This window comes from Mytilus trossulus, chromosome 12, assembly GCF_036588685.1.
Source record: "Mytilus trossulus isolate FHL-02 chromosome 12, PNRI_Mtr1.1.1.hap1, whole genome shotgun sequence".
Classification (NCBI taxonomy): Eukaryota; Metazoa; Mollusca; class Bivalvia; order Mytilida; family Mytilidae; genus Mytilus; species Mytilus trossulus.
This window is the reverse complement of record NC_086384.1, coordinates 16,773,550-16,799,241: the sequence shown is the minus strand read 5'-3', so window position 1 is coordinate 16,799,241 and position 25,692 is coordinate 16,773,550. Positions and strand designations below refer to the sequence as shown.

At 30.3% G+C, this 25,692-nt stretch overlaps 1 long non-coding RNA gene across 1 annotated transcript in view; it reads right to left on the bottom strand.

Annotated features, from left to right (window-relative positions):
• The window catches only part of LOC134692977 (uncharacterized), a 30,126-nt gene extending 24,434 nt beyond the window's left edge, over window positions 1–5,692 (bottom strand). The window contains exon 1 of the long non-coding RNA XR_010102302.1: window positions 5,621–5,692. This is a non-coding gene — a long non-coding RNA (uncharacterized LOC134692977). The remainder of the gene's footprint in view (window positions 1–5,620) is intronic.
• Between the last annotated feature and the right edge of the window lie 20,000 nt (window positions 5,693–25,692).

The window sequence follows — 25,692 nt, the reverse complement described above, 5'->3', positions numbered from 1 at the left end:
GTTGATTTGTTAAATGAATTTCTTCAGATTTTTTGTAAAGTTTATTCTCAATGTTATTTTGTAACGTCACTGTTTGAGGGTGACAGAGGAACGTGTTTTACCTAGACACTCAAACCGTGTGCTGTTCAAATATACATACAATGTGCTTACAATCAGGTGGTTGTATTTGGTTAGTTGAAACATAAAAACATCGATAATGCTTTTACTATTCATCAAGGTTTTATCTAAATTTGATTAAGAATGCTGTCGTCTTTGATCCTGTAAACTATCTTGTCCTAATCAGATATAGGCAAACCTCTCCATTTACAAATTCAGACTCCTTACCAGCAATTCAATAACCTTAATTGTTATTTCTTGCATATATTTCTAATTTTACTTGTAATACTAAATACAATTGACACAAATTAATATATCTTTGAAAACAAATGGCAATTTATTACAATCAATAGGATCAATTTAAACGACGTTTGTTTATTTTCATCAAAATGGTTGTCTTTAATCATTCAACAAGCTGAATCGATCCATACTTTAAAAGCTCGATGGAAAATATTTTTAAAAAGATAAGAACATTGATTATATATGTTGCTTTTTCAGAATCTTGTGTTACTTGAAAAACAATTAATAAAAGGAGAGGTAGATATAATACAAGATCAAACCAGTAACATTTTTTCCGAAAAATAAGAGTATTCGTCATTGCAGTTATTGACCCACAGAAGTATTGATTGATTGATTGTTGGTTGCTTAACGTCCAGTGGCAAATAGTTCATGCATATTCAGGACGAGAACAAGTTCACAAAAAATACTATAGGTAGGTCTTGAATTAATAGAGGCCATCTGGGATGATGGTCGGGGAAATTTGGAATGGCACTGAAAAATGAGGGTATATTGGATAGGGACAGAAATTTTGCCTTGCAACAGCCCACTCTCCTTACACGAGGCATCGGATTTAACGTCCCCAATCTGACCGTACGTGACTGCGAACTTGATACATCCCGCACAGCCAAACGGACGCCCCACTTCGGCAAGCGTTTTACTGCCGGTCGGAAGAAGACCAAGTGACCATATGTCTATTCCCCAATCACCCTTGGGGGTCCAACAGAAGTATATCTGTTTATAAACTGGTTGATATATATTGACAACATACTGGCAGATTTTTATAATATGATATAAAGTTTTTATTCATTTATGGCTTCCATTATTATCATGAGACGAAAACATTTTCAATATCTGCCCTTAAGTATATAAAAATCGATGTTGTTTTTAGACAGTATTACCGCATTATAAATGATGAACTTGAATACAAATATTTCAATGACCATCTTGTACAACAGTGTTTGAAGATTTGAAGTGATGTCTTCTGACTTTTGTCCCTCCATTTAATGCGTTCCATACACTACAAAAGTCAAAAAGTCTGAAAAGACCAGTTTTTGACTTGATTTGCATGAACTTTTACTTGACATTCTCCAAAAGTATGACTCGTGTCTTAATTTTTCTTGACAAATTCTCATTTATATCAAATATTATGTAAAACAATTGAAAATTTTGGTATTTAAATAGTTTCACAAATGCAAATACGGCTACGAAATATAATGTATAAAATAATTTAAATGAGGGTGTGTTGATATAAAACAATTTAAATGTGTTTTTTTGTAAAAAATACAAGTTTTGATTCCTAAATCTCAATTATTAATTAAATTATTAAAACCAATCATATGGTAGACATATTTCACTCTACATTCAATATATCCAATGTTAATATTGTAAATAATTATTGTACAAAAATGTGGTTTATATAAATAGCAAATTATGATGACATAAAATCATTCATTTAACAGAAGAAAAATTTGTGTAATGTCATCTGTTGGAATATATATATTCAGTATTATACATGGACAGGATGTTCCCCATGAAATTAAGTTATAACACACCCCAGAATACACGCAACTGTCAAATAGCAATTACTGATTAACCTATAATCAGCCATACAACTTATCAGTTGACCTGCAATAAACATTTCAAAGATTAAAAGAAAATTATTATCTACTCCAGGAATAATAATAAAAAAAGTATTCATAATGGGTCCCATCAATGATTTCTATTTACTATTCAAATTTGAGTGTTGAATTTAATAATTTTTAATCAATAATTTCATTGGTCTCAAACAAACATACATAATATAGATCTAAACATTTTTTTTCTTTTCAGGAAGGAGACCGTTATCACAAATTTTTGTTGATAAAAAAATCTTTGACCAACACGAAAGCCCCCCTCCTCTTTTTTTAGCCACACAAACCCAAAATATTTCATAAACCGTACCGGCGAAATTGATACTGTTGAGATAGTGTCAAGACATATTTAATACTGTCAAGAATGTGTCAAGACATATTCAGACATTATAAAGAATGTCAAGAATATGTCAAGACAAATTCAGACATTATTAAGAATGTCAAGAATATGTCAAGACAGATCGAGACAAATTTAAGACAGTCAAGAATTGGTCGAGACTAATTCAGACTCTTATCAGATGATACAGGAAGTGTCGAGAAATTTTAAGACAATGTTAATACTGTCAAAACACTTGTCAAGAAAAATCAAGAACCTTTTTAGACAAACTAGTACTATGTCAAGAATTTTCAAAAATTATGCAGACAAATTAAGAATGTCAAGTAAAAATTTATGCAAATTCAGACAAAAACTGGTCTTTTCAGACTTTTTGACTTTTGTAGTCATATTAAGTGACCATTACGTTAAGTATTACGTTGTTGTGTGCAGGCAGACAAATAAATAACCGCCGAATAATGCTGACAGTTTCAGTACAGTTACCTTAGTTGTCCATTTCAACCTCATCTATTATTTTAAGGTATATTGTATTTTGCATAACCATTTACTTTTAATTTATTTCACTAAAACATTTTTGGTAAAGTGATATTGGTCTGATAATTTTCTACCTTTCTCGTTAAGTATTAGGTAAAGACAACTTTGTCAAATTAAATACCGTTTTACTGCTGACAATAATTAGTTATCAAATGTACCAGGATTATAATTTATAATGAGAAAAATGTTCAACGAGTGACCAAACAATTCACAAATGCGCGTAGCGTATACGTTAATTATCAGTGTTGTCAGATCACGAGTTCACTATTTCTTGATACTTGAATTCATTAATAAGTTATTCTTTTTATTACATTGACAATGTAGAAACCACATTGTTGTATGACGTTAGGGGAGTGAACTAATTGGGTTTATTTCACATGTTAAGTTATCGGTTTTTATTTTACTGGGAAATCACTGTTGTTCATTGCAAACAATGTAATACATGTCTACATTACAATACAAGGTTATAGTTCATGTTTGACGTAGATGATTACTGCAACAAGTTACATGTTGATGTTTGGCTAGAATATATATCAAGTCTTTAGAAAGTTAAATCACACAATCGATCACAAATTTGAATACAAACAAATTTATCTTATTTACTACAGCTTCGTCGTAACAAGTGTTGACATAAAAACACAAGGTTATAGTTTTGACTTAAATGATTAATGCACCAAATAACAGGTTGATGTTCGGCTAAAACAATCCAGTCTTCAGACGGTTTAATCACATAATTGATCACACATTTGAATAGAAACAAAATGATCTTAATACCATATTTACTACAGCCTCGTCGTCACCAGTGTTAACATAATGATACGCATATTTATCCCTCGATATCAAAACTCCCATTTCAACATCTCAATCTCGAGCGAAGATATGGTTTAACTCAATGGGGTTATGTCTAGACAGACACCAGTGATGAAATGATGCTGGCAGAAATATTAGTCAATAATGTTTATTTCGGTTATCTAAATTGTTCGTATTAACCATATGAAAGTCTCGAGCCATGCACTATTTTTTACACAATGGTTTCCTTTGTGTATTTATAATAGGATTTTTGGGAAGTAATGTTGGTCTAAAAACGGTTTCCCTTTCATGTTCAGTAAGAATTGACCAAAGCGTTGCTGATTGGGATACAAGTTATGACCAATTATGTTTTGACTTTTGTAACAGATCAGAGTCGGATTTTATCGAAATATACAACTGATATAGCGATGTGTATAATCCTCCTATACATGTTATAAAAAGTTATATCTTGGTTATTACCATAAAAAACACAAAAAAGAAGGAGGTCAGAGAGAAGAGTACTTGGATTAATCTCATCATTTAAAGAACTTAAATCCGCACGTCCATATCTTTTTTGAGAAAAAAAACCGGCACCCAGATTAATCGAAACGAAATTTATACATATTCTAATAATATTGTAGAAAAAAGGTGGAAACAAGTGAAACCGCGAGCTACTGCTCACTGATGATACCCCCGCCGCAAGTGGATAATATTAATAGTGTAAAAATATGCAAGTGTTCGGTAAACAGGAAGTTGTCGAGTGATGAATCTGAAAACGCATCACACGGTATAGCTAACTTAAATTAAACCTGAAACTAAATTTCAGAAATTCTTGTATTGTAGTTCCTGAGGAAAATGTGACGAAAATTTTCAACTTGGCTATCATGTGTAAAATCATACAAGTGTTCGGTAAACAGGAAGTTGTCAAGTGATCAATCTGAAAACGCATCACACGGTATAGCTGACTTAGATAAACCCTGAAACCAAATTTCAGAAATCCTTGTATTGTAGTTCCTGAGAAAAATGTGACGAAAATTTTCAACTTGGCTATCATGTGTAAAATCATACAAGAGTTCGGTAAACAGGAAGTTGTCGAGTGATCAATCTGAAAACGCATCACACGGTATAGCCGACTTAGATAAACCCTGAAACCAAATTTCAGAAATCCTTGTATTGTAGTTCCTGAGAAAAATGTGACGAAAATTTTCAACTTGGCTATCATGTGTAAAATCATACAAGTGTTCGGTAAACAGGAAGTCGATGAATGATGAATCTGAAAACGCATCACACGGTATGGCTGACATATATAAATGTTGATACCAAATTACAGAAAGGGTGGATGTGTAGTTCCTGAGAAAAATGTGACGAAATGGGACGGACTGACGGACTGACGGACTGACGGACTGACGGACGGACTGACAGACAGAGGTAAAACAGTATACCCCCCTTTTTTAAAGCGGGGGTATAATGACAATAGATATTTAGTAACTTTGTATCATTTTCTTGTTTTTTCTTTTGGGCAAAGTCAAATTGAAGTTGTCAAAGTGCTAATATTTCACTGTTTTGAAAATATGTACTGCTAATCTGTGATGTGCAAATGTATACCACTAGATCGATTATGCTATTCCTCTCTAGCAAGGTTCGGTCTCAAGTTTTTTTTCGAAAAGAAAACTACGTTGCCCTAAACAGATACAAGGTAACCTCTGTTTTCAAAACATTTATATCACCTTGACTTATCTTAAAAATTCAAAAACATTAATCTGAATGTTCTAATTTTTTTAATTCTAAAAATTGGTTAAGCTTTCACGTTATATCAAATTGAATGAACAGGCATTTATTAATTTAGTAGGAACATTGCAAAATGTTTTCAAAAAGAGAAGATAAACCTTTGCGACAGTAAATCAGCAACACATACATGTAAATGCAAATTATGTTTTAACGGCATAAAGTTACTTACAATATCTCGAGTGACGTCAAACCTTGAAAGATATTCACGTCGAGTGCTGAAATTTTGTTGCTCCATAAGTCCCTGCAAAATAACATTTTTGAAACGTATTTCTGCATAAAATATTTCATATTCATCAATGCAATAATACTTACCTTGGAAAACGAGGGATACAATGAATTATTTTAAAAGTTATTTATCACGGATGACGTTAATTATATATGTTAAAACAACATGCTCAAAGTCTTCTATTAAATCTGGTCATTTCACCATTTTGATATGGAGCTGTTATATGTGAATTTATATGGTGAATTTACACGGAGCACGATGTATGTAGACTAAAGTTACAAATTACTGCGGATAGGAATATCATTCCAGATTTTTATTTCAGTTACCAAAGTTGTCCTTATTAGCCACATAAATACTTACACTCATATTAAATATTTTGAACAACGGTTTCCTTTGTGTTTTTGGTAATAAAATAATTTTAATTTTGAAAATGGTAAGCTTTTCTCATTCAGCAGCAACTTTCGACAACTTTGATAAATTGGAAACCGTTATAGATTCATGATGAAGAGTTTAGATTTCAGTTTAATAAAAATTGTCATGCTTTAGCTGGCAAGACAATCAGTCCTTAAGTTTTAATTTGATTGCCTAAGTTGTCCATATTAAAACCCATAAAATCCTACATTCATGTATTACATTTGGCACAATGGTTCTTTTTGTTTTTATTATCAAATGAGTTTATATTGGGAAGTGGTATTGCTTTAAAAATGGTTTGCCTTTCTTATTCATTAGTAACTTCCCACAAGTTTTGCAAATGAAGAACTGTTTTAGAGCTAAATTTGTACGATGCAAAGTTCAGATTTTAGTTTTATAAAAACTTTCGCTTTAAGTGCGAATTTAAATGGTATCGTTATAAATGTACTTTGATATTTGTTAATACATATTTTGAATTACTTTGTATCTGGTTGATTATCCTAAAGTGTGAATACTATTCGAAGAAGCATAGCGCCGGAAAATGGTATTCCTCTTTAAAGATGTTTAGTCTCAATTTGAAATGATTCTGTCATCTCTGCTGAAGTACACCATTTTGCCCTAAACAGTTATAGAATAACCTCTCGATTGACAAATTTCGTATCACCTTAAACTATCATAAAATTCCCATAATATATCAATCATGCATAGTGTACTTTTTTTTTTTTTAACGTGGATAATATACTTTGTTGCACTCTATTGCTGTTAACAATTTACTTAGTGTACAGCATTGCACTAAGTATCCCTGATATATTAGTTATTAGGTATCCAGGGAGAATATCTAATAAAAGTAAATTGATGTTACATTACAATATTACAATATTTTAAATGATTTCATGTTTACCGGAGAATATTTCACTTCCGTCCGATAGTGTTTTTTAATATTAGATAAATGTGCATCGTTTTGCCATCATCATCTTTGATCATCTTTGTGATTTGGATAAATTTAATTCACAATACTTAGACAGTTTGTCTAATTTAAAAGGTAAGTTGATCATAATTTTCGTGATGTTTTGAATCATAATAAAAGTGTAACTGTTAACTTATTTGAAACCTGTTGTATTTTAGACTGATATATCTAAACTACTCGGGTAAACATGATTATACACGACATCAAGGTGCACTACACATAGTTGTCAAAGATAAACACATAAAATATAAAGTAAAAAAGAAGACAATAAAGTGTGTATTATACAATATTGAATGATACATTATTATCTTTTTTTTTTTTTAACACGTGGTATTTTTGTACATTATTGTCACCTGACATGCTCAAGTCATGTGACTTAATACTTGGGTCATGTGATCTCAGGGATATTTGTACAAATCCTTGTTATTATTTATGATCATTTATGTATTTTAGGGTTTTTAAAATCAATTTACTGGTTTTTCTTTTAATTATATTATTGATTTCAACTATAGATTTTATTTCTGCCTTGAATATTTTAAAGATATCTATTTTTGTTCTTTTTGAGTCAGAGATGTAATATGATTTGTAGATAGAAAAAAATATTACAGTCAAAAGAAAGTTAATTTCATAGTAAGCTTCATCATTTATTTTATATCCTACTACAAGATTTTCTATATTAAGAATACTTTCATTGAAACCTATAAATTTAAGAAGGTTGGATATTTTTGATAAAAAATTGCTGTTGTAACTGCAAGAAAAATAAAAATGTTCATAATCTAGCATAGTGTACTTGATTTTTCTATTTTGAATGATTAAGTAAAGGTTTATAACATACATTCATAAAAGATATAAAACATATCAATTCGTTTTCTGTATTTTACTGTCTGGTGAACGTACATCTAAGGACTGTTATAAGACCTACACAGAAATTTAATACTTTTGGGATAATGTCAGCACATAACCAAGGGTTGTTGTATATTGCTGTATGTCAAACCTGTTTTATGTTTATTGTTTTTACATAAACTAGGTCGTTAGTTTTCTCTTTTGAACTTTTTTTCACGTTTGTCATGTCCGAGCCTTTTATAGCTTATTTTTCGGTATGGGTTTTGTTCATTATTGAATTCCGTGCGGTGACTTAGAGTTGCGAACTTTTGTATTGGTCTCGATTTCATTTTAAATCGTGGTACCTATGATAATTTATTTAACAGGATATTTATTTTATCCCGGTTTCAATTCACTATCTTGTCATAAAAAGATTTAGGCAACATTTTCACTGACTAAATTCATGTAACATAAGTTATATTTTCAATTTAAGGTCAAGTAACAGTAAATGAACGCCATCTACCGGATTCCGCGAAATATTGCGACGTTTTGTACGAATTACATCCCTTTCACTAGAATTTGCATTGTAGCAACCGGCGACTTTCCGACGGGACAACGGTAAATTTGGTGAAAAGTATGCAACTTATAGGAGAATTAACTTGTTTGCTAAAATTGAAGATGAAGAAATAATCAAGGATTTTAAAAATGAATGTAAAAAAAGTCACGAAGAAGATCTTCAAAATGAAAATCGCGAACTTGACTGGTATAAGATCGTATAAGGTGGTAGATCTAGAACTTTGATATCTTGCTAAGCAGTTAAACAGTGTGTATTTCTTCCCAAGTTGTAAACAGTGTGGTATCGGAAGTATTCTGTGTGTAGTACAGATATGTCAAAACTGTTCATTCAAAAACCTCATATTCACTGGGAAATGACTTTTTTTTTTAAACGTAATAATATCTTTATTTCATATTTGCTGTAACAATTTACTAAGTTTACAGCTTGTAACTTAGTATCCCTCATGTTAGTTTACCTAATAGTTTAGGGAAACACTATTTGGTAAGATATAACTTATTCATAATATTAGTAGCTATAGTATAATTGATTTCACAATTATATAAAATAAATATTGTGAATACACATACAGATCTTTGTTAAAAATTTCTTGTTTTTTTTTATACATTAAATTTTCCGGAATTTTTTTCCGTTATCGATTTTATCAAATGATCCGTGTTCCATTGAAAGAAATTGGGCTTAGTTTTGGTTCGGAAAGCATGTGCGTTATCGCTTTATCGAGTGTGTCTAAATATTCTTATATAAACAGGATTTAACTTATTTTATAAAGTTCGGTAAGTATACAATTTTTGTTTAAATTTCTACTGATCTATTGTATGTCGTCGTGTATATGTATTGCACAAGTTAAATCATTCATTTTAGCGTGCACAATTCACAATTTGTCTACACTATGAAAAAAATATTAAATAATCGTGATTACACATGTTTATCTTTTTTTTTTCTTATAATGTTTATGAATAAAACAACAATATGTAACATGGCGTTACTTATGCATGGTTGAACATTATAACAAACATATTTGTAACACATGCCGACATGCATGATTGAACCTGTGAATAAACATGACCATATATGGCATGTAAATAGTTATCAAAAGTACCAGGATTATAACAATTAACAATTGTGCTTACGTTTTGTTCTTTTTATAAGATAATGTTTCAGACATTTAAAACTGATTTAATTCTGATTTTTTTTTGTATAATCTTCAATGAATTTATTTGTTTTTAGAATTGTCTTACTATTATTTTTGTTATTGAAATTGTTCATTTCAATAATATCTGAAATTTCTTTTTGGAAAATTTTCAAAATGTTTTTTTTTTTTTTTTTTTTTTTTCTGAGACATAATATGCTTTATATAATGAAAAGGATATTATTGTTAGTATGTAGTTAATATCCAAGTATGCCGAGTCTTCAATTTTGTACCCTATTACTAGATTTTCAAGACTTAAAATGTTTTTGTATATACCTAGGGAGTTCATTAATTTCATTGCTATTTTTAGGAAGTCTGTATTAAATGAGCAGTTGACAAAAAAGTGTTCATAGTTATCTTTTTCTTTACAATGCTTACATAAGTTGTCTTCAGTAATTTTCCACTTTTTTAATAGTTCATTACATGGCAGAATATAGTGAATAAGTTTCCATCTAAATATTTTCAATCTGTTGTCAGTGAGATATTGAAAAATAAAAACAAAGTTATTTTTGAACTTGTAATTTAAATTTTTGTCAAATAATTTTTCCCATAAAAGAAAACCGTTTGGTTTTTCATGATTTTCTTTTAATTTGAATATTTTATAGAGTTCTCTAGTGCTCCCTAATGGAATTATTGTTGTATACCTAAGTTTTAAGTCGTTGACAACTTTAACTTTAGTTTTGATGGATTCTTCAGTACAAAGAATTAGTTTCCACTTCTTTGGTATAGCTTTTTTTAACATATTTATTTGCTTTATCCAATTTTGTTTATATTTAAGCTTAGATAAGATTGTAGTTTCAGAGATTTTACTCTGTTCATCAATGATATCATTTATATTAATTATATCGCTTTTATCCAGTCGTCAAAGTTTAGACATTTTCTGTTAAACCTAATATTATCATTACCCCACAAAACTTGTTTTCTGATTTCAAAAAATCTTTTGGGATCTTTTGTGTTCCCTCCTTTTTCACTAATCCAATCTTTAATTAGTTGCTTGTAGAAGTCTGGCATATTTTGTAACTTATTTTTATCAATGTCTTTAATACTCTTTAAATTCATTTTGAATACAAAAAGATTTTCCCCTAATTTGTTGAAATAAAATTTTGGAATGATTGTCCAATTATCATTTTTATCTTCGCTTAATTTTAGAATCCAATTGATATGCAATGATTTTATGTAAACATCAATGTCTGTCATTTTAAGTCCACCTTCCAAAAAATCTTTTGTAAGTGTGGATCTTTTTATTTTGTCTTTTTTACCTTTCCATATAAAATTATATCAAAGTTTTAAAATTTTGCAACATTTTTTTAAGGAATTATAGTGTTTGATGCAATATATGTTAGGTTTGGCAAAACAAGTGATTTGATGATGACTATCTTTCCTATAATAGTAAGATTTCTTTTACTGCAATCGGCTATTATTTTTTTACATTTTAAAAGCTGCTTTTCAAAGTTTAATTTTTGACATGCTCGTTTATTATGCCCAAAATCAATTCCTAGACTTTTAATAGGTGTAGTACACCAATTTATATATTCACATTTATCACGACAGTGTTTCAATTGGCCTAGCCATATCCCTTCATTCATTGTTTTATTTAATTTTAAACCTGAAGAAGTACCAAATATTTCTATTAAATTGATTGCAAGAGTAACATCTTTTTTTGATTGAAGAAATAAAGTGGTATCATCTGCTAGTTGACAAATTTTCAGAGTGTTACTTTTACCATCTAGTTTTATTTCTAGTCCTTTAAAGTTTTTATTTTCCCTTATCTTAATTGCCATTACTTCTACTGCTAGAACAAAAAGTAACGATGATAACGGACATCCTTGTCAGATTCCACGAGAAGCACTGAATCGAGTAGAAACCCACCCGTTATTAATAATGCATCCGAGTACATTGTCTGAACCCACCTAATAAAATTATTTTTAAAGCCAAATTTCTTTAAAGTCTCAAACATGAAGTCCCATTCTAATGAATCAAATGCTTTTGTAAAGTCAAGGAATGAGATTGTTCCATCTATTTTAAAAGTTTCAGAGTAATCTATAACATCTTGTATTTGTCGAATATTAAAGTCATAAGAAACTTCAAATCAAAAAGAATTAATGCATATGATTTTAATAACTCAATGGATAGTTTTCATTATAAAACTTATGTACATATACTTTTTTCTAAAGAAAATTCTTTAATTTATTCATATTTAGAAGAAGTTTACTTTATTTGAATAGCTTCCTTCCAGCAAGCAATTCCCCCGACATATTTTCCGTATGCAAGGTGACCTCAGTGTGACCCATCTCGTAAAAATCCGGTGACCACAATACGCAGGAATGTCCTTAAAATAAACTATTATCTGAATTTACATGTTAAACACGTGCTCAATTTCCATGCTTTTTGTTTATTTTTCGTCAATTGTTGACAAACAGGTGACAATCGTTAAACTTCGGCTTCAAAACACGAACTTTAATAACCTGCCATATTTTCACAACACTGACCGATTGAAAAAAAAATTGACAATTATACGAAATTTACACGAAAAAAATGATAAATTCGAGCACAGAAGACTAAGTTTATGATGTTTGTATGCATTGGTTTAAGAATTGGAAGAACATTATTTTTCACCGGCCACTCGTTTCTTATGACTTTAAAACCAATATACCTATTTTTAACATATCCTTTTTGGTCAGTGTGTATAATTTTGGGTAGCAGGGTTTTTAATCTTTGTGCTAATGCATAAGCGAGTATTTTTGCATCATAATTTAAAAGAGTTATAGGTCTATAATTATCTAGTGAAAGAAGGTCATTTTTTTTTTATAAATTAAGGATATTAGACCTACTTTCTGAGTGTTTGATAACTTTCCTTTTTCAAAACAATAATTAAAAGTAGCGACTGTAAAAGTTTGTAATTCTTCCCAAAATGTTCTGTAGAATTCAACATTTAATCCATCAAGCCCAGGAGCTTTATTAAGTTTCATTTTAAAAATTGCATCAGTACATTCATCAACAGTTATTTCCCCTTCACAAGTATTACTTTCAGAGTCATTTTTTTTTTATATTCTTTTAGAGATTCTAAATACTTTTTTGTTTCTTCTATCTCAGGATTTTTTGTAGAGTACAAAATTTTGTAATAATTTGCTTCTAATTCTAATATTTTGTCTTGATCTCTTGTAACCTGACCCTTATCATCATATGATTGGGTTATTGTTTTTCTATTCTGTCTAGATTTGTCCATCCCTAGAAAATATGCCGAATTTTTTTCTCCCTCTTCAACCCACTTTACCCATGCCCTTATTCGATTACCTTTTATTTTCTCATTATAGAGTTTTCCTATTTTATTTTCTATATTTTCTACTTTCTGTTCTAAATTGCTTTTGTTTTTATCATTGCATGATGATTTGTCTATAATTATATTTAATTCCGTTAACATTTTTTCCAACTTGCTGATTTGGTCTTTTTTATTCTTAGCTTTTATTTTACAATAGTTGATTGTCTGGTCTCTAACTTCAATTTTGAAATTGTCCCATAGAATGTCAAGTTCAGTTTTAGTTTTTGCCTTGTTTTTATAATTTTTTATTATCTTATTAATTATTTCAATGTAGTCTTCATTTTGAAGTACACTACTGTTAAGTTTCCAGTATCCCCTTCCTTTTTGTCCTCTACTCAAATTTATTTTTAAAGAAACACAGTTGTGATCTGTGTTTTGTAGTACTATTTGTCTTATATCACATGAAACACAGTTTTTGAATACCTCAGGAGCAATTAAAAAATAATCGATTCTTGTCGACTCCGATCTATCTTTTCTACTCCATGTATATTGAACTTTGTTTGGATTTCTGTTTCTCCACATATCACTTAGTTTAAAGGACTTTATACGTTTATTTAAGTTGTGAGCAGTTTTTTTATTTTTTTGGTGCTTAGATTTGCTTTTTGAATCAATATGGGATAACATTTCGTTATAATCTCCTCCTAGAATAAGTTGACCCAAACTTTTTTCTTCTATTACAGCATGTACAGTTTTGAAAAAAAAAATCTGCTTTTTGCTTATTTGGCGCATAAATGTTAGCTATTGTTATAATAGTGTCATCTATTTCAATATTGACTAGCAATAGCATTCCCTCATTATCTTTATAGTCATCTATAATTTTAAAGTTTAGTTTTTTTTCAGCCATATGGCAATACCCCTTGAATTGCTTGAACCATTACTTAGTAAAAGTTTGCCTTCGAATTCAGTATTTAAATGGTTTGTCAAGATATCTGTAAAGTGTGTTTCTTGCATAAGAAAAATGTCACATTTTTGGGTTTTTGACCATTCAATCAATCTTTTTCTTTTATCAGGTTGTTGTAAGCCTTTACAATTTACTGTACAGATATGAAGATGTTTGTTAAATACCATAGTTGGTGAGTATTTTTAATATGTATTTGTAACATCCATTATGCTTCAGTAAACTTAGGTAAATCCCCTTTGGAGTGTTAATAATTAGGTTACATTTTAGTTGACCTTCACAGAGACTATAAATAGACATTTTTCCAGGTGTTTTATTTTTAACACTATTCCCGTTTTTAAAGGGACTTTTATTTATTAATCGACTTGTTCTTTGTATTACAAATAGGATCAAGATACTTATAATTCTTTTACATTTGTAACTGAAGGTGTTTAATGTGAAATCATTACAAGTTTTACAATTATCAACTTTATAAATAATGTTTACAGAAATTATTAATTTTTTACCTGTACTTTTTGTGTTTAAATTCATTCTACAAAAAGGATGATTTGTCCATCCTGCGTATTTAATTTTACGGGTTTTACATGTGTTATCATGTAAAAAATTAGCACAGTTTATTTCTATTGAAGACATACAACTACAAGTTGCATTCAAAAATGAGAAAAATGTGTTGTTTTCTTTGACTTCAAAGGTCATTATTTGGGTCATCCTTGTGACTTCAAAAACAGTCATTGACATGTACATCATAACTTGAGTACACTCAGTGTCTGCTGGGATCAAATAAATATAAACACATATGCACTTCAACTTGAAATACATATTCAAAACATATTTAAAAAGAACCATTTGTATATACACATGCTTGCATATACACATACATGTATAACAAATAAAAAAAAAATTGTTATAAGAACAAAGCATGAGAATCAGTTTTGTTAAAAAAAAAATCAGTGGGAAATGACATCGTTATGCAGAAAACAAGAAGAAGGGGCCCGGGTGCAATTTTAGGAAATTGACCATATTAATTATCGTACGGTTAGACTAGATATCCCCTATTTTGAAAATTATCACACCAGTCGGAATAAGTAAAAACCTTTCAAATTTAAGAAAAGGAAATGAACTACATAAATATACTGGTCATAAATTCTCCGCAGTGTCAAGCAGTTACTCAACGACAACAGTTGACACAAAACGATTTTACATTTAAATTAATTAATCTTGAAGTTCTCCTAGGTTGCAACAATCATTTGATATTTATACTTCATATATTTTTTTGGATTATACCAAATAAATTATTGACATAAGTTATGTTTCGCGATCATGAACCCATCGATACATTTTGCATTCCACGTTTTTGTTTTTTGTTATGGTGTTTTCTTTCACGTCCACAATTTAGAAGTTAAAAATAGAACAGAAATCTTTAAATACACGCAAGTATAAATAGTATATTGTTTGAAGAGTTAAACCTGGGATATTCTCCGAATAAAAGAACATTCAGTGGATCCTTAAAAGAATTTTCTTTGTATTGATTCGTTTAGTTTTCTCATCAAGGAAACAGTAATATAGCCTGTATAGGTAAACAAGTTAACCGAATAAAAAATAGACATGTACCCTGAAAGTCTATCGATCATGTCTAGATCATACTACTACTATATATCTACTAAAAACAAATATGCATACACACTGTACCTCAAGTAAAATGAAAATTCCGTAGGTAGTCAGTACTCCAATAAGACAACAACCAGACAACAAAACCAGGCAGAATAGAGATATGTACCCTGAAAGTAGCATTTCAACTTCAATATAGAATAGAACAGTTTTCAATTCTATTTCACTGAATAACTTGAGGGTCGAGAACAATATTCTATCGATCATGTCTATATCATACTACAACTATATCTATACTAAAATCTACTAAAAAAATATATGCACACACACTTTCTGTACCTAAAGTAAAATGACAATCCCGTAAGTAGTCAATAATTCAATAAGACAACAACAAGACAACAAAAATCAAAATCAAAAGGAAAAGTCATCGATAATGATATGAATTTTTGTGAAGATGGACTATAACAAAACACACAATTTCCAGTCAGTGTTTTTTGTTGTTAGGGAGATTATTCTGGTAGCCAAATTAAACATTAATATGTACATCTGTTTGATGTCATGTCTCAACTTCCGTATCTTTAGTTATTTTGTAAATGTTTTACACGATGTATCACCTTACTATAAAGACAAAGTCTCGAGAGAAAGCTAAATTCAGAGACAGAAACACATTAATTTATTGTCACATATTATTAGTCTAAGATCTAACAGGGGATTTTAGAATAAGGATACTGGCTAATGTAAAAATTTAACAAAAGAATTGAAGTTTGCAAAATTATAAAGAATAAAATAAAATAATAAATTAATATAATACATATCACAGACAAGAAACATGTAGAGATTAAAGAAATAATTTTATTATAGAAGAATTTTACAATTTTTTTTTTTTGAGGATTTACTAGAATAAACGTTATATTTAAAGGTAAAGAACATTTAGGTTCACACTTCATGTATGCAGACTCTTATATATAATCGTTGGATTATCTCGGTGTGTTCTGTGATAAGAAAAAAATATCACTGGTCAGTTTAAAGGATGTTGTACGTAATACAATTTATTCATTTTTTCCTGTTCCCTTAACTTCCATTTTTATTGAAGAGTTTAAATCAATCAACATGACCAAAGCCTTAGTTTAATTTAGTTTCCTGGTATTACTACCCCCCTTTTTGTCGCATGTTGTGTATCATGTACTGGTTCTGTATATGCTTCGAGCAAACCCGTGAACACTGTTGGAGCCAGAACTTTAACGTTTCTATAGACTTGTATACAATAATTTTTATACAGATAAAAAAAGATGTCAGTTTGTATGCGTGTTTTTCTGTTAACTTGCAGATGTATTTATAACCGCACGACACTGTTTAAAGAACTTGTAGAACTTGTAGAACCGGTTTTAAGTGGCTTAAAATCATATATATCGGAACGGAGAAATTATGCAAACAGATGACATGCAAGATAGTCGAAGAGATTTACGAATTGAGTACACAAAAATGAAAAGTTCAACTATCTCCCATAAGAGCAAATGATATTAAAAATCAAAACCCTGACCACATGCATACTTTTAGTAATTTTGTACAAACGGACAGCAAAGTGAAAACTTCCTAGGATTTAAACTGTATGAGGAGTTGTGTGGAAAAACTATATAGATATAGGAAGATGTGTATATCCATAATGGGACGGAAGGGCGGGCTGACGGACAGATGGACAAGGGTAACACAATATGACCCCCTTCCCCCCACTTTCAGTTTAAAGAAAATATTGCTTCAATTTTATCTTTTATTAAATCAAGCCATAATAGGAATGATTAAATCTATTTTTATGTTTTTACTATTTTTTACGTGTATGTACTTACAAAGTGTTTTTGTCTAAATTAATATTTTTCTTCAACATGTACATATTGATAATGAACATATTGGTTTTTTCAACGTTAAATTTTCTTTAAATACGTGTCTATAAAAGACGTTCTGATTTAGGGTTTACGGAATACAGAATAACGGGCAAAAAATGCAGAATAAAAGGCAAAAAAAGAAAAAAAAGAAAAGAGAATAATGGGGTGCTAAAATATAAAGAATTAAGAAAACTGGTAATACAAAATAAAAACTAATGATAATTATCCAGACTCTTTAATATGATAAAAAGAATCTATCAGTACAAAACACATCATCATCGTGCATAATCAACACGAAGAACGTTGGAAATTATTAGCATGATAACGACGTTATGTAATAAGAATGACGACGTCAAGATTTTTTTTTTTTTTTTTGCCAAAATGTTGAGTTTGCGTCGCTTCTACAGGGAAAACGAAGTCGGTGACCATATTTTTTTAAGCATCATCTAATTAGTTAGACAAAGAGAAAGAACATATTAATTTTGTTCAAAATTCGATGGTGCGGTTCACGTGATTTATTCAGGAAACCGAAAATTGTTGAAGAAAAATATTGATTGTCCCTATATATTTAACGTAATTTAGTACTCTATCGGACTATTTTAAAAATGGATTTTTCTCGAAAACGAAGTCGGTGACATATACTTTCTTTTTAACATTTTCTGATGTATATTTTCAATATCTAATTGAGTTGTAAATTTAAAAAAAAAATCTATGGACTAGTCATTTACAGATCCTTGACCTTAATTACATAAATCTAAACGTCCTTTTTTTTATTTCTTAAAATGATACCATTTAAGGTCAAGTTACAGTAAATGGGCTATGTCTTCGATTTCAGTAAAATTTGGCATACAGCTCTGGCTCGATGAACTTCAACTGAAAATCGAAATAATAATGCATTTATCTCAATTATCATTTGAAATATTACTGATTGAGTTCTTACAAAATGGGTGAACATTTGTAAAGAAAGCACATAAAATCGGCGAAAACCCTTCTAAAATTTGTCTTAATATCACCAAATCTCTAATTCTACTCCATAGATTTTTCTTAAAAAACTATATGTTGTTGTTACATAAATTTCCGTTATAATGATGCAAAATAAAGATAGGGTCACCGACTTCGTTTTTACAGTATACATCATTCAAAGTTGCGTTCTTTGTGAAAAAATCCAACACAACGTCGAAAAAATCGTAACGTTATCGCGTTGCAGGCCGTAAAGCGTTGATTTTTGACGTTTTTTACTACCAATAAGGTAACAAATTGATTATTAGATAAAAAACGAAGTCGGTGACCCTATGATTATTTTATATCATTAAAACAGAAATGTATGTGTCAACAATATATAGTTTTTTAAGAAAAATCTATGGAGTAGAATTAGAGATTTGGCGATTTTAAGACAAAATTTAGAAGTTTTTTTGCCGATTTTATGTGCTTTCTATACAAATGTTCACCCATATTAAGAGAAATCAATCTGCAACTTTTCAGCAACAAAAACAGATAAATGTATTATTTTTTCGATTTTCAGTTGTAGTTCAACGAGCCAAGGTTGTATGCAATTTTGTAGTAAAATCTGCGACATAGCCCATTTACTGTTCCTTTACCTTAAAGTGATTGATATCAAGTGTTGCCATTTGGTTGTAGTATAAGTACCCTTTTTTAAAACGAATTTCTGCATAAAATGTATCTCTATATCCAAACGGAATTACGTCATTTGGTGTTAATTTGAAATGATTTTTTTCATTCCTGTTAGAATAAACGTTCTACTAATTAAGATACAAAATTGATAAAATGTGAACTACTTGTCAAAGATGTATAGCGCACAATAGATAGCGATTTTTTACTAAGCAAGGTTATATGTCAATTTGAGAAGAATTTGACCTTCCCCTGCTCTAGCTAACAATCTTGTCATCAAAAGATATTGAGTAACCTCTCCATTCTAGATTGAACGATTCAGACAACTTTAAAATATCATATACATTCAATTATAAGCAAATCAATCTAAACGTCATTTTTTTTTCGTTCATAAAAATAGTAGAATGTACAGCATGAACATATTTAATTATTTGCCCGGATTTGGTTATAGTTTAACACTTAAGTTTTATCAACTCTTCATTGACTTCAATTTCTTAAGGTTTGGTCTCATCTTTGCACCTGTAAACTATATTGTCATAAACAGATACAGAGAAACCTCCCCATTGAAAAAATCCCCATCCCCCAAACTTGTATGAACAATCCAAAAACATTAATCTAAAAGTTCTTATTTGTTATTTCTTTACAAGTGTACATTTTACATATATTAAATCGATTTGACAAACATTTATATATCGTTAAAAAAATGGAAAAGTTTTCCCAAAAGATATAAATCAAATCATTGCGATTGCAAACCAGCATTACATGAAGTCAAATATTTCTTTTGTGAATCGAGTTACTTACAATTCCTCCAGAGACGTCAAATCTTTAAAAATGTTTACATCAAGTTTCGAAAAAAATTGGTTGACAGCCAGGTCCCTCAAAATAATAAATATATTTCAAAAACGTAATTTGCATACATTTTTCCGTTTTTATTAATCCAAACATATTTACTTTCGAAAAAGAAGGCCTTGGAAGTGTTGTTTATCTCTTTGAAAACTGGTCAATGAATTTTTGGAAGTAATATTGGTCTTTAAACGGTTTAACTCTCTCTTTTAGTTGAAATTGGGGTTAGACTTTTGGTCTATTGATGGAACAATTATGTGTTGACTTTTGTATTTAGTCATTATTTTGTCGTCAAATAGCGATAACTGTTTATAGATTTCTTATAATAACTTTTCCCTAATTCTGTGGCTATATTTAACCCTGTCCGTAACCAATGTATGAAACAATTAATCAACGTGTGGTTGCCTACGATCTCAGACGATTTTTGAATGAGTTTACGGTTCACACCCTTCATCGGCTGACTGAATGAATCAAAAGATGCTAACAGGTTTTAATGAAATAGACAATTTTGTGGAATGTGGAGGCCACTGGAAGGGATTTTCGCTGATCAAAAATAAAAATGTATTTGATATTCATTAGAGTTACTGATTATTACATAGTTATTCATGGATTATCGGATATATTCAATCACGATTGTAAATTCTCAACTTTAACGTCCTCCCCGATGCTCGGACCTTAAAATTCGGTTATTTAATTATCTCGATTGGATAAATCTGATAATCAACTGGTACCAATGTAAGAATTTTGATATCTTCTGTATTACCAGACGAACATCATCTTAATTTGTGTTTTTAAGAAACGGTAACCAGTTGAATCAATATGAAATTTATAATATTGTAGGATTTTGCAGAAAAAGAGGGGAAAATTACTACAGATATTTGTTAGCTTTATATTTTTGGGACAATGTCAAATTGAAGTTGTAAAAGTGCCAAGATTTTACTGTTTCAGAAATATGTATTACTACTCTCCGTTGTGCAAATGAGATCCACCAGATCAATAGATTTTACTTTTGAAAGCGATATTGCGACAACTTTGCCAAATGAGGTACTGTTTTAGAGCTATGATGAAAAGTTCAGATTTTAGTTTAATAAAAACCTTCGCGCTACATGCAAATTTTAATTTGATCGTTAAATATAGATATTTGATTATACGTATTTTATATTAAGTTGATTATCCTAAATAAGAAGAAAATAAAAAATATTACATGGAAATAGTTCAAAGAACAATGTTGTGGTTGTTCTGATAATGTGAATTACTATTAGAAGACGTATAGAGTCGAATTGGTAAAGTTATTTCTCTCAAAAGATGTGTATTGTCCACTTGAAATGATTTGTTCATCTCTGCTCAAGTAAACTACCTTGTTTTAAACAGATACAGGATAAACTTTCCTGTGACAAAGTATAATAAAATCAATCCTAATGTACTGGGTGGTGGTAAAAAAATGGTTCGGGTTTTGCATGGAATAGAATGATGTATTTGATCTTTTACAACTGACTTCATTTGTTGTGTATGATGTGTTCATAAAAGACATAAAATAGAAAAAAATCAAAGGATATGGAATTTCTACCCATAACACAAAATCAGTACATAAGATCTCTTTTTTTGCTATTTTCTGTTCGGTCTAACTATAGAAGTGTTTAACGATCTACACAGCAATTTGACCCTTTTATGTGAATGTCAGCAAATTAGTCAAGTGATACATTTGCCATGTAGGGGCCGTTTCTAGCTAATTATGCGGTATGCGTTTTGTTCATTGTTGAATTCTATACGGTGACCTTTAGTTTTCAACTTTATATTGGTCTTAATTTCTAATTGTAATGCTGGTAGCTATGCTACGTTTATTAATCAGAATATTGTTTCAGCCCGGATCCAGTTATCTATCGTGACCTAAAACGATATAGGTCAACACCAAAGTGCTGACTACTGGGCTGTTGATACCCTCGGGGAAGAAACGTCTACTAGCAGTGGCATCGACCCAGTGGTGTAAATAGTTATCAAAAGTACCAGGATTATAATTTAGTACGCCAGATGCGCGTTTCGTCTACATAAGACTCATCATAGACGCTCATATCAAAATAGTTATAAAGCCAAACAAGTACAAAGTTGAAGAGCATTGAGGATCCAAAATTCCAAAAAGTTGAGCCAAATACGGCTAAGATAATCTATTTCTGGTACCAGAAAATCCTTAGTTTTTCGAAAAATTCAAAGTTTTGTAAACAGGAAATTTATAAAAGTGACCACATAATTGATATTCATGTCAACACCGAAGTGCTGACTACTGGGCTGGTGATAGCCTCGGGGACGAAACGTCCACCAAAACTGACAATAAAAATCTGTAGTAAATACTTATTTTAAACGGGATAGCACATCCTCATTTTTACGGAGATTTTGTTTACCGTCCCCGGAATTTAGAAACGATCCTGGTACACTTATTGATCCTTTAAATAAACTTATTCTAAAAGGTTACAAACTCAACACTGTAACTAGATCATTGAATATTGTTTTATTGGTATTAATATTGATTTTGTTATTAGTACGTTTAAAGCAAACTAAATTGTATTGTTGTAAACATATACACATTCATGGTGCTCCAATCTGTAGATACCTGTATCTTGGCATTGCACAAGGTCATGTTTTTCTGTATATGACATCTTATACTAAATCAATTGGATGTCGGATGTGTACTGATTGATAATTTAGTCTTAGATGCATGATTGTTTTATTAGTGTCTTTGAAAAATCTGTCAGTAACTGCGAGTACTCATAGATCTGCACTTAGTGTCTTTTTGTTGTTGGGATTTACAAGTACACGGCCCCGTTCACTCAGTGTTTTTGTTAGATGAATTTATATCCATCCATCTGATGAGTTAAGTCTTTTCAAGTGATTTTTGTAGTTCGTTCTTATGTTATACTATTCCTTCATTATTGAAAGCTAGTTCAAAGCCACAAACAACTAATAAAAGAATCTTGCATCTGAGACTTAATTATTAATCTGTTCACATTCAACATCCAATGAATTTAGTGTAAACACGTCATAAACAGTCAGAGAAAAGTATGACCTTGTGCAATGCTAAGATAATGTCGAGAGATTTTAAATCCATGAATGTGCATATGTAAATAACAATAATTTAGCTTGTTTTAAATTTACTGATACTGGTAAAAAAATCGATATTATTACCAATAAATACAATATTCAAAGATCCAATTACAGTGTTAAATTAAATTTCCGGGAACTGTAAACAACATCTCCGTAAAAATGAGGATGTGCTATCCCGTTTGAAATAAATTTTCTACAGGTACAATGTACAACCAAACTTCAAAACCAAATCTTTATATCTATTGAAAAATTAAGTAAAGGTTTTATGTAATTTGTTGTAACGAAATCCCTGGCTTAATAATTTACCAGTCATAGATAGATTACTTTCGTTAAAATAAAAAAAAAAACACCACAACAGGCACGGGCATAGCGAACGAGTTGTGAAATACTAGTATAAACACTGTAAGATGGTGCCAAAGGAACATCAACATCCAGAAAGGAAAATTAACAAAAGAGATCGAAAAATCGTTCCTTTTGTCATAAATCTATGTACACTACCAACAATTTGACTAGCGTTTACATGTACATTACATGCCGCTATAAAAACAGTACTTTTAGGAAACAATACTAATCAGTACATTAAATGCCGCTATATAAACAGTACTTTTAGGAAACATTACTAAACAGTACATTAAATGCCGCTATATAAACAGTACTTTTAGGAAACATCACTATTCAGTACATTAACTTTTATATCATTTTCAGTAATGTTGGGAAAAAGTTGATTACAGTACTGAAAATTACAGTCATTTTTCAGTACTGAAAATTTCAGCCATTTTTCAGTACTGAAAATTTCAGTCATTTTTCAGTACTGAAAATTTCAGTCATTTTTCAGTACTGAAACTTTCAGTCATTTTTCAGTACTGAAAATTTCAGTCGTTTTCCATTTTTCAGTACTGAAAATTTCAGTCATTTTTCAGTACTGAAAATTTCAGTCATTTTTCAGTAGTACTGAAAATTTCAGTCATTTTTCAGAAGTACTGAAAATTTCAGTCATTTTTCAGTACTGAAAATTTAATAATTTTACAGTACTGAAAATTCAATCATTTTTAAGTACATAAAGTTGTAGTCAAATTCAAGACCTAATAAAAAACTCGGTTATGCTATCACAAATATCATAAGCCCCAAGGGTGAGTTGGGAATAGAAATATGCTCACTTGGTCCTGTTCCGATCGGCAGTAAAAAACTTGTTAAAGTGGGGCGTCCGTCTGGCTGTGAAAGATGTATCAAGTTTGCAGCTACGTCCTGTCAGATATCGCGGTTTAATCCAATGCCTCTAGTAAAGAGAGTGACAAGATCTCTGCACGCTAAGAACCCTTGCAACAACTCTTCTTGTTGCATGGCAAAATTTTTGTCCCTTACTTATATACCTTTATTTTCCAGTGGAAGTCGAAATTCCCCCTGATCATCATCGGGATGGGCCTCTATTATTAAAAGACCTACTAGTACCTGTTGTATTTATTGTAAACTTGTTCTCGTCCAGAACCATCGTGAAATATTTGCCACTGGACATAAAGCAATCAACAATCAATAAAAAATAATCATCAACAAATATCATAAGTTGGTTTGGGATAAAAACAAGAATTTTATTTTAAAACTCCATGGCTATATTTATTCTTTCATTTCAACACGACATTAAAGAGGATTATTTTTGATGAACTTTATGACCACATTCGTTATGTGCCTGTTTCAAGCCACGACTTCTCATTTTTGATTGTTGTTATTTGTTGTATGTCATAACTGGTGTTATTCAATGTTTTTAGCGTAAACCAGTGCGGTTTTTTTCCCTGACGATTAGTTTCGCTAGTTATCAAGATGACTTTTACAGCTTTCCATGCGCAATGATGATTTCATTAAGGATTTATGTGAAAAGCGGAAAAGGAGCTGTCATAAAAACAGTCAAATTCAATCACATTAGCAACAAATACAAAACTATCAGACAGGGGTCACCAATACAGTTTTTCAATATTAAGCAGTCAGCACCATACAAGAAGTTCTGAATAGGTCCGAGAGAAAAAAAATAGATGTCATCTAGATGTAAAGCACAATGTCAGAATATCGTTCATCAAACTAAACGTATAACTACACAAAGACATATCTATAACATGACTTTGTCCGACTTGTGACAGAGGTGCATATAAATATGGCGGGTTAAACCGATTTTGTCAATGTCTGACGTTGAACATTATGGTTATTTATATAGTATCCTTGTTCTGTTGTTGTTAGTTGGGAGGCATACCACATCTCCTTGTTTTATTTATAGAACTAAATATGTAGATTATATATATGCAGTCGTCTATATTAAAACTGTTGCTCTTTCATACTTTCTTGTAGCACTTGAAATGCAATGACGTCTTTAATATAGTTCACGTTTCTCTTATAGATAGAAAAGATTCTTTGATACCATGACAGTTTGTTATCAGTAATAATTTAAAAGTAATTTAAAAGAATAAGCACACGTTTCAAGATACTTTTATAACATTAACCTTGGATCAAGTCAGGAACCTGTAGTCTAGTGGTTGTGGTTGGTTCATTTCGGTAATATTTGTTGTTTGTAAATTGTTTTGTTATACATGTACATTAGGCAGTTAATATTCTGATATGAATTTTTTCATATTCATATTTCACATGTTTAAACCTTTTATAGCGACTTTTACTCACTCTATGAAGGTCGTACAGTCGACTACAATTGCGTATATCTACCTAAAACTTTGGTGAATTATTATAGTTGTATCATTGAAAATTATAACAACATTCCTTATTTTTACCAACACTGATA